We start from the raw sequence: 10,968 nt of genomic DNA, 5'->3' as shown, positions 1-10,968 counted from the left end.
GGAGTCAAAGAAAAAACATGAGAAATACATGCAGATAACAGAGACACACATTCACATACACAAAACCCCACACGAACACAAAATCAGAAACCATAATATATAAGCAATAGACCTATAAAACAAAACAAAACAAACCAAAAACAAAAAATGAAGAAGAAAAGAAAAGGCCATACAAAGCACTGTGAGACAAAATCCCCCAAAACTTCAACTGAATTCAGTGTTTGTCTGTGGGGACATGGGAGCTCTTAAATGTGTGTGGCTTGTATACCCAGTGCGACTCCATTGGAGACTTCCCTTGCAAGTCGTTATCGGTTAGAGATAGGTTAGAAATGGGGATTTGTATCTAGTTCCCATCTTGGCACCAGAACCCTCCCTGGCCCAGGCATGTTCAGGTCCTATACATGCTGCCCATTCTCTGTTAGGAATCATTTTACTGCTATATTCCTTTATCAGAACAGTAGTACTTGTTTTTCCCCCAGGTTCATGGTTTATCTAGTCTAGTGATTTTAGCCACCTGGGAAAGTGTCTGGCACGAAGCACACCACATACAATATCACAGAGTAAACATTTCTATTCCAAAAGCAAGCAATAAGGGCACGGCAAGGAAATGTCAGACCAAAACAAGAATGAAAGGCAGCAGAGAAAACGCCAAACAGCCTAATTCAGTGTCTGGGATTCTTGGGGCACCTCTGGGCTCCACCAGACTTGCATAGCTTTGCCCTTACAACTCTGTTGCTTTTGATGCTTATCACTATAGTGATATATTATTTTTGTTTTAATAAACAAAGCTTGCCTGAAGATCAGAGTGCAAAGCAGCCATACTAGTCTACCATAGAGGCCAGAGAGTGGTGCCAAACACCTTTAGTCCCAGTAATCAGGAGACAGAGGCAGATGGATCTCCATGAGTTCAAGGCCACTCTGGACTACCCAAGATTGAATCAGTCTAAAAGAGAAACAGAGCTCACACAAAGATGAGCACAAGGGAGGCGGAGACAGGAGAGATATGGCTGGGCAGAGAGGGTAATATAGAGGGGAAGAGACAGGAACTCTATGGAGTGTGAAGTCTGAGGCCGGTGGAGAACACTGTGGGACTGTCCCTTTGTCTGCTGCTTTGCTTCTTTGATCTTCAGCTTGAACCCCAAATCAGTCTCTGGGTTTTTATTATTTGTGCCGCGTATCACTTTTCTTTTGGAGTGGTTCCACTAGAATTTTTTTTGTGTGTGTGAATAGTCTTTTTGTTTTGTTTTGTTTTGTTTTGTTTTCAAGTCATGGTTTCTCTGTAGCTTTGGAGCCTGTCCTGGAACTAGCTCTTGTAGACCAGGCCAGGCTTCAACTCACAGAGATCCTCCAGCCTCTGCCTCTCTAGTGCTGGGATTAAAGGTATGTGCCACCATTGCCCTGCAAATGAACCATATTTCTGACATGTCAAAAATGCTGACTTCTCCACTGAAACTTAAGCTGCATGCTAATAGTTGCATGCAGTTTTCTCTCTGGGCTTATTTGCAGGAAATCCAAATTTGCGCTGTGCTGCATGGCCTCAGTGGCTCTCCATAAGCAAGCCTCCATTGCAGCTTCACTCTTGCATCTTGCATTCTTGAAGCTCTGATGCCTGCTGTAATCTACCTGTTTTCTTCAGCAGCTGTAGTGGACTCCATGGACCTACCTGACTAAACTCGGGGATGCTGCAGGGAGGCCTGCATCTGTATTTTCTCAAGGCTCTCCTCTTTCAAACAATCTTGCAATAGTATTCCCTGGGTTTCATGACGTGTGGGGTGCTACCCTCATGTCACCTTTCCTTCTGTGTTTATGCAGTCTGGGGTTTGCCTTAATGGCACCAATCTCTCTAATAATTATAGACACTTTATCTGTACTTACCCTGCCTTCACCTGTAATTGCTATATGCACATTTCCCATGCATCCACCACTTTCTTCTCTTTCTCTAAATCTTGGAAAATTCAGTGATCCTTAACTATACATCATCCTAAATATTATGGTATACTAAAATTTCCTCCATCGAGCAAATTATTTTATTACTTTCAGGTTAGGTTTAGTCAGGGTTTCGTACAGTTAGAATGCAGTGAGGGTCTTTGCTAGGATGCAGCATGAAAGCCTCAAGCCCAATCCCAAGAGAGATTATCACTTACAACCTATATTAACTCATTTTTATTATTCTATATTTTTCTATGAGGCTCATGGATTGTTACCCCACTTCCCCCATGGCTGCTGGCATCTCTCCAACTCCTTCTTCTTTCTCCCTTTATCTTTGCTTGGATTTCCTTATTGTCTCTATTCTGCCTGGCAAATGGCCAAATAAACTTCTTCATTAACCATTGGTAACAAATCATATTCATAGTATACAGAGGGGCATCCCACATCATCTCCCTCTTTTTTGCCTAATCAAAAAGCATGGTTTTCATTTTAACACAGTAAAATTACAAATAACAAAAGTTATTAACCAAGAATTCTAGTTACAATATTTAGTCTGTTTGCATTTTGCAAAATATTTTATCATCTATCCTATCTTTGTGAGTCTAAAGTTTCATATCTAATTTATCTTTTTTCATAACTAGGGGAAACTGTAATTATAACTATCTTGTCTTTAATTCCACCAAAGTTCTCAGAAGCATATAATATTACCTAAGTAACCGAGAAGTACATTGTAAGCAATTTTCAAAACTCTAGAAATGACAAAGATATCTGGTTGCTTCGATAGTCACCCAAGTTCTTCTGTAACATTGGAGCATCCATCTTCAGCCTACAGGCCTAGAGTATCTAGCAAATTTCTCAGGGAAGTAGTAAAAATATAACTATCTAGTCTTCAACTCCATCAAAGAACCCCAAAAGATATAATACTACCCAAGTAAATAGGAAGGGCATTGCAAGCAACTTCTGAAACTCTAGAAATGACAGAGACATCTGGCTGCTTGGACAGTTACCCAAGTTCTTCTTTAATGTTGAGGCCTTTACCTATAGCCTACAGACCTAGGGCGTCTGGCAGATGTTTCAGAGAAACAATAATCTGTAGGACTAACCCTAAATTTGTCAAGATACTCTCTTCCGTGTCCTGCAGAATGTCTGGCAGCTTCTTCTGTGAAGAAGGAACCCTAAAGGATGGTCTCACCTTGTTTTGGCAAGTTCCACAGTCATTTTTCTGTGGGTGCTATATGTCCAGTTTAAACAGCATGTTGTCAATAAATCCAGGCAAGATCAGCTTCTTGTCCAAATAGCTAGACTTGCCACACTGAAAACAAACTCCAGGAGGAGCTTCTATGTCCATGATCCTATTGAAGTAATTGGTGCTGCTAGAAGCAGATGTCTCTCACTGTTGAGAAAAGTCTAACTTCTTAAATATGTTAAATGCCATATTCTTTAGGTCTTTGAAATGTTTGAAGATTACCTATTCATTTAAAACATATTTCTGCATATCTAGAAAACCTACCTAACATGACTATAAGTTTGACTATTATAGATGACTAGTACTTCACATTTTAACTATACATAACATTTCAAATGAGCTGCATAAACATAATACCATAAACAAAAGTAGAAATACAAATAGTATAACAAAATTGACCTTAAATGTATATCAGTAAACCAAAATACATATCAATATAATGTATTTTGATATTAAAAGTTGTTTTTTGAATTAAATTCAATAATCTACCTGTTTTTTTATCATTTCTATGTTTTATCCCCCTTTTTTCTTTACAAAGAAATTGACTATGACCATTAGCCATCTATAATTAAGCCCCTTTAGATCAAAAGAAACAATGTATAAACAATATTTTGGAATTTGGCGGCATACTTTTCTTTACTACTTCCTACTTCCTGGTCACTGTGGGTACTGGCAATCTTATGAGAATCCTGAGAAAATTCAGAATTATGGTTAAATCTTGGCTGTAGTAGTATGTGAGACTGCATTATCTCAGACAGTTGCCTTGAAGCTGCTCTGGATTTTGGATCACCTGGGCCATTGCTCCTGAGAAGACCTCTCAGGGGGTCTTACTTGATTAAACTAATATTAGCCTGGAAGGAATTCACAACTTCTTATCTTCTGTGGAAACAAAAGCAGAGCCTCTTTTCCAAAGAAATATATCCTTAGATCCAAATTTTGAAGTCAACATACCTTTATGTTGGTTTAGATTAGCAGCTCCCACAATCAAATGTCTCTCTGCAGTTAGCTTATTAGCAGTCAAAACCACAATAGTATACATAATCTAGACTGTGTATTTACTATCTTTGCATGGCTTATCATAATTTTTATTATTCTATTTCCTGTTTAAGAACCTCAGTTTATTATCTTTAAATTATTCTTTTAATCCATGACTCTGTTTATCCTTTATCCTTTCTCTCCCAAGCCAATGCTTATTTATCAAATACATTGTGACCCATTTAGGAACCTTTTTGTCTGAATCTGTCTTTATCATGTATCTGTAATCATTTTCTGAGGAGGAGAATTTTGTTGTTGGTGGTGGTGGTTATTTATTTATTTTTTTTAAAAAACAATCTTTTCTCATTTAAAAAACAATCCAGTTTCCATTCCCTCTCTTCCTCCCATTTTCCCCATTTTTTACCCACTTCATCCCCCATCCACTCTTCAGAGGAGGTAAAGCTTCACAAGGGAGTCAACAAAGCTGACAAATCACTTTGAGGCAGGATCAAGGAGTTTTTAAAATGTTAAATGGGAATGGCTAGGACCAGTGCTGCAGCTTTGGCTGTTGACTCCAATCCCTTTGGCTTTCCAACATAGTAGATTTATGTTCATTGTCAGCTCTGGGAGCCATGCTTACTGCCCCAACTCTAGGGACTCAGAGGTTCCAGGCCACCATCAGGCAGCTTGTAAAACACTGCACACAAACCTCATTCAAGTGTTCCATAGCGGAACCTTTTGAAAAAGCCGTCCTTACCAACAACTCAAACCAGGAAACAGTATCTTAAAGAAGTTGCACATCTGTTTGCTGCCAGCAAACAGAGCCTATCTGGAAACGTGTGGCTACCAAGAAGCTGCACTTGACTCCTGTTTTTGTAGGTCTAGACACCGTCTTCGCTTTTTTTAAGCTGTTTTTTTTTATGTTTATCTTTCTTGTATTACAGTTCTCTTTAGTTAGCAATATGTTAACACATTTTTAAATGTTAGTAAATATTCTTCAGCAGCTTCATTTTAGTAGCTCCTACTATCTCACATTACGGATATTCTATACTTTGTTTTACCAATTGCCCATGGTTGGCTCTGCAGATTTTTTCCAGGTTTCATTAACATAAATAATGCTTTATTGAATGTCCTTATGCATAAACAGTTTTCATATATATTGGCTTTGATCATTAAGATAAGTTCTTGAAAGGGAAATGGCTGAGTCTAATATATAAATGTGCATTTTAAAGGCCTTTGATAGATATGGCCAATTGGCCTCTGAAAAGGTTGTACTAGCTTACACTCCTTCCAGCAGAGCCCAAGGAGAAAAAAGGAACAAAACCTTATTGTGGGTCAAAAAACATATACGCAAAATTAAAAAGCAAATGGCACACTGGGGGAAATATAATAACCATATATTATAAATTAAAAGTTGATGCATAGGAAGAGCACTTTGAAGTCAAAAAGGGAAAGATATTTGCCCATAAAAAATGGGCAATTGACATAAATAAGCAATTCACTAAGAAAAATTACAAATAGACAATAAACTTATGAGGGCAAATTTGGACTGGCTGGAAACCAAGCTTGGTAAATTAAATCAGCAATGAGTTTTTTAAGCTTTTTCATGTGTTACATAGATCCATGACTCTCCTGCCCACCAATTCCTAAATAACTGCTCTGAAGATTAATATTAATTACAAGCTGGTTGGACTATTAGCTCAGGCTTATTTTTAACTGTCTCTTCTTAAAACTTAAAGTAACCCATTTTTATTATTCTATATTTTACCACAAGGCACATGACTTGTTACCTCTGGTATCTCTCTGATTCCACCTTATTTCTATCTTTAACTTTGCTTGGATTTCCCACCTGGCTCTATTCTGCCTGGCTATTGGCCAAATCAACGTCTTTATTAACCAATGGTAATAAAACATGTTCACAGCACCCCACACCAACTCTGCAATGTCTTCTTAATCTCTTTTGAGATTACTATATTATTTTGAGTTTCATTTACCTCTTTAAATATCAATCTCTTACTTTTTTTTTTTTTTTTTTTTTGGTTTTTCGAGACAGGGTTTCTCTGTGGTTTTGGAGCCTATCCTGGGACTAGCTCTGTAGACCAGGCTGGTCTCTTTAATAATAATTTTTGATAGCTTCAGAATATATTGATGCTCTTATTCTGTGGGTATCACACTATCATGTTTTGTTTATCTGAGATTTGTATATCTATTATATCAGATCTCTGTTGCCTTATTTATTAAGTGACCTTATGGTACATTGTTTCTTCTGAAATTGTATCCTAAGATTTCAGCTTTGTATTTAATATTGGCTGTAGTGATAGCTGACACTCTAGCACTCCCTATATCTTCTCTCACTCTAATAAGCCTGGAACCAGTATGAGCTGGGGCAGATTTGGAGTTAGGCCATGGAACAGTGAGGACACTGTAGTAGTTCAGCAGGTATTGTATTGTGACAGCTCATGCTGTCCTGTTCCAAAATAGGGTGTCATAGTCCCTAGTAAACAATGAGAGATTACTCAGGCACCCTTCACTGTAGCCTTGTTACTAGCAAGGCCCTTCAAATTGGCAGTAGTGAGGGTTCTGAGGTATGTGATGTCCAAATCAGCCAGCATGGACCCAGATAGAATTGCCCACCACTGCCTTGGTGATCTCCCAGAGAGCAACTCCTTATCCACAGATTACAAGTATATCACAACTGATGTGATGCCTCTCTGCCACTCACAACAATCCTGTGCATGCTATGCTTTTCCAGGTGTGGAGAAGGTCATTGGGAACAACTATTAACAGGGTGATGGGGAAACTGTTGTTCCTTTCTGTGGTTCTGGTGACAGTGCCTGCCAGGACCAAGACCATGCCGCATCTCAATAATCAACCTGCAAACTGGGAAGTAGAGAAACTAGGAGGGTTTTGTTTTAATGTTTGCTTTGTTTTATTAAATTTATTTATTTGTTTTACATCCTGACTAAAGTTTCCCCTCCATTCTCCCCTCCTGTTCTCTCCCCCAATCCAAGTCCTCCTCTGCTTCTGTTTGGAAAAGAGCAGGCCGCCCATGGGTGTCAACAAAGCATGTCATATCAAGTTAAGGTAGGACTAGTACCTCCCCTGGAATTAAGGCTGGACAAAGCAATCTAGTATGAGGAATAGGTTCCTAAAAGTCAGCCAAAGAATTAGGAACAGGCCCTGCTTCCAAAACTGGGAGTCCCAAAAATAGAACGAGCTACACAACTGTTACATATATGTAGAGGGCCTACATCAGCAGGCTCCCTGGCTGGGTTCAGAATCAGTGACCTCCTGTGAGCCAAAGTTAGTCGTTTCTGTGGGTTTCCTTGTGATGTCTTAGAGCCCTCTGGATCTGGCTCAAACAAATCCTTCCTCCATTTCTTCAGCAGGTTTCCCAAAACTGAGCCTAATATTTGCCTGTGAGTCTCTGCATCTGCTTCCATCATTACTGAATGAAGACTTTCTGATGACAATCGGGTTAGATGCCATTCTATGAGTATAGCAGAATATTACTAGGCATTATTATATTGACTTTTTTTCTCCAATGTTTGGTTCTATTCTAGGTCTCTGGGACATCCAGCCTCTGAATTCTGGACTCCAGACAGTGTCAGGGGTGGGCTTACACTCTTTGGTTGGCCACCCTATAAACTCTGTGCCTACCCTTCCCCCAACACATACCAAAAGCAGGACAAATTGTAAATTGAAGGTTATTTGCCTGGGTTTGTGTCCTAATTCTTCCACTGGAAATCTTACCTGGTCACACACTTCTTGAATATTGGGGACAGTTTGCAACACAGCTTTCCTGGTGACAATGCCAGTTCCATGGAGTGCAGGAAAACAAGCATACTTAGGTCATTCCCCACACTGTGTCAGTTGTAGCATGGCAGCTATACCCTGATGCCAGAATACTGGAATGTCAACAGAGCACCAGTGACAGAAAAATGCATGGGCTTCGGATCCCGAAAACAGCCTAAATTGAGAGACCAGCTTTTTCTTTTTCTTTTTTTTTTTTCCAGAATGTGAAATCACTTTCAAAGAGAGGGCACAAGCAGCTTTCAGACTCCAGTACAAATGGCTTTGTGAGCCTGTGGAATCGCTTGTTTCTTAGTAGTCAAGACAGACAGCATCTATACTGCTGGCTGGGTTCCTTGTTTATATGTAAGCCTGTGGGGATTGCTAATCTTTCCAGTAGCCAGGACAGGCAACATCTGTAGTGTTGGCTTGAATTTTTGTTTACCCTTTCTCCTGTGAAGGGAAAACGCCTCCTCCCCAGCTGTGGCTCCAGGCTTGCAGATGCCATGTTTCTCTTACTTTGCTGCTGTCTCCATCTCGGGATCTGACCAGGTTCCAATCTGTTGTAGATTTTGTGTTCTCTCAATATTGATCCCTTTTGATTTAGTTCATCCTTGGGGAAGAGGAAATGACAGCTAGGCATCTCTATTCAATCATAGTGAATCTCAATATTAATTCACTTTGTTGAATTAATTTTTTTTTGAGAGAGCCCCACTATGTTACCCTGGAACTCACTGAACTCAAAGACCAGGCTGACCTCTAACTCACAGATTGCCCACCTCTGCCTCTCACATACTTGTATTAAAAGCATGTGCCACCACACTGGGCACCTACTTATCTCTTCTAAGTAAAATTTGCAATTTACTTTACTTGGTGGATATTCTTTGTTTGCTTTTGTTTCTGTATAGTTGAGTCTTCCCTCCAATTTGTATTAGATGATAAATGTTCAGTTTAATGCTAAACCTCTGTCTTGGCCTGTGATATTTATTCTACAATTTGTGTCTTGGGTTCACACTGAGTTTTAAGAGATGTAGATGTCTCTTTAATATGAAGGAAACAGTGAGACAAACTTCTGGGTAGTTTGTACCAGGGCTACTGACTTGAGTCTCAAAGGTCCATTCCCATCCAAATTATTACAATTTGAGACCTGTGTCCTCATTCTTTATACTCTATACTGGGAGAGACCATCTCTGTTTTTCTTTGTCTGGTCCAGTGAAGGCATAGTTATATGCAGAACTCAAAGTGGCTGGTTATTATCCCTTGCCCCAGGGTCCCACAATACACATCTCAAATGTTACTTTCTTTAGAACACCTTTCTTTGTCAACAATAGCCTCTCTCATGGATGCTGAGTTGTAAACTTTTTTCCTCATTCAGATATAGCTGTCTTTCTTATGAAACTTAATACTAGTCTCTGGGCATATTGTTTCATCTGCTGTAGTGTGATCATGGATTTATTAAAATGGCTATTAAAGCATTTTAAGGTCTGAGCAAAAGAGGAATCAATAGCAGGTTCTGACATCATGAATTAGAAATATTTATCATGATGTTTTTTCTTCCAGAGACATGAAATAGAATTACAATTACAGATCTTATCTTAGAATAATAATAATATTCATTGATAGGAATCAGAAATAAGACTCTTGTGACTATAATACTGTTGCCATATAAGATTTGTAGGTTGGATGATATAAAAATTAGAATGTGATAGTATATAATTGTGCAGCTATAAAGTCCTCATTAAGAATGTCATTATGTGATAGTGGGTAGACAGACACTTAAGCTCTGATGCTTTTCTTTGCCAGCCCAATGCTACTACCATATCCTATATGTCTAGGCTTCTATGTCCCAGTGAAATTACATTATTCTTCATGTACTATCTATTGAACATGATACTCAGCACACATAGTAAGACCCTTAAAATGACTCAGCAGTGTAAGTGTTATTTCTCATCAGTGCATAGGAATATTGAGACTCAGTAAAGTTGTTCAAACTCACAAAACTAATTACAGTCAAATTCTGAATTTGCATGTTCAACATTGGCCCATCTAAAGTCACTGTTTATTCTGATCTTTAGTGGGTCTACAGATTTTAACACAGATTTGACTAATGTGGCTATTCTCTCTTCTCTAACAGATATTTATTTCTTCCTTATCTGAGGATGAACTTAAGAGATTGCTGTTTTTAAAGACAAAAATTATGTGTGGGAATCTCATATTGTAAAGACAAATATGCTGTCTTAAAAACAGTAGAGAAGTTTGATTCTTTAGAAATCAATATATGATTTCTTCACACTTGTCTTGATCTTGTTGGTGATCCTCTTTGATAAGCTAGTTTATAGGAAGTTTTACAGGAGTGAATGCCAAGATTTGCTAGTTTCTCCATTAGGTTAAGAGAGGATGCAGCAGCAAGAAGCTTATTTCAGCATGCAGAGTCTGAGAACTCTGGAAGGCACTCGGGGGCTCTTTCTTCAGATCAAGTGAAATGGATGTGTAAGACAATCCTATTTTAGGTACCCAGGATAATGGGAGCTCCTGCTGACACTGCAGATATATTCATCCCTGCATGTCTTGACATCCTAAGAGCCATGAGTTGAGAACCAACATTTTATGACAGTGGTAGGCATTCACAAAGTGTTCACTGAACTAAGGGGCAATCATTACCAATTGAACTCTTGAACTGTCACAAGAGATAGTCTGAATTTCTACTGGGCTTTAAGCATGTGCTAAAAATGAGAAAGTCATTCATTAGGAGTCAGATTGTGATTGCCAGTCTATCAGCCACACTTCAGCTAAAGGTACTAGCGAGTACGTATATGGCCTTTGTTGCAGAAATGGTTAGATAGCAAATTTATTAAAATGAGCTTTTAAGTGCGACTCGTGGTCAATGCACTCTGCTGTTTAAAACTTGAGTAACACTCAGTTTAGGAAGCCTTATTTTGCCATCTTCTGAGAAGTCTTGTGTACCATTGTATATTTTTCCCCAATGTGTAAAATAACTTTAATTGTTTAAAAAGCTATTTTAGTAT

Source organism: Alexandromys fortis, unplaced genomic scaffold, assembly GCF_014885135.2.
Source record: "Alexandromys fortis isolate MF-2015 unplaced genomic scaffold, M_Fortis_MF-2015_v1.1 scaffold_210, whole genome shotgun sequence".
NCBI classification, from domain to species: Eukaryota; Metazoa; Chordata; class Mammalia; order Rodentia; family Cricetidae; genus Alexandromys; species Alexandromys fortis.
The sequence above is the reverse complement of the archived record's forward strand: the minus strand, read 5'-3'. Positions refer to the sequence as shown.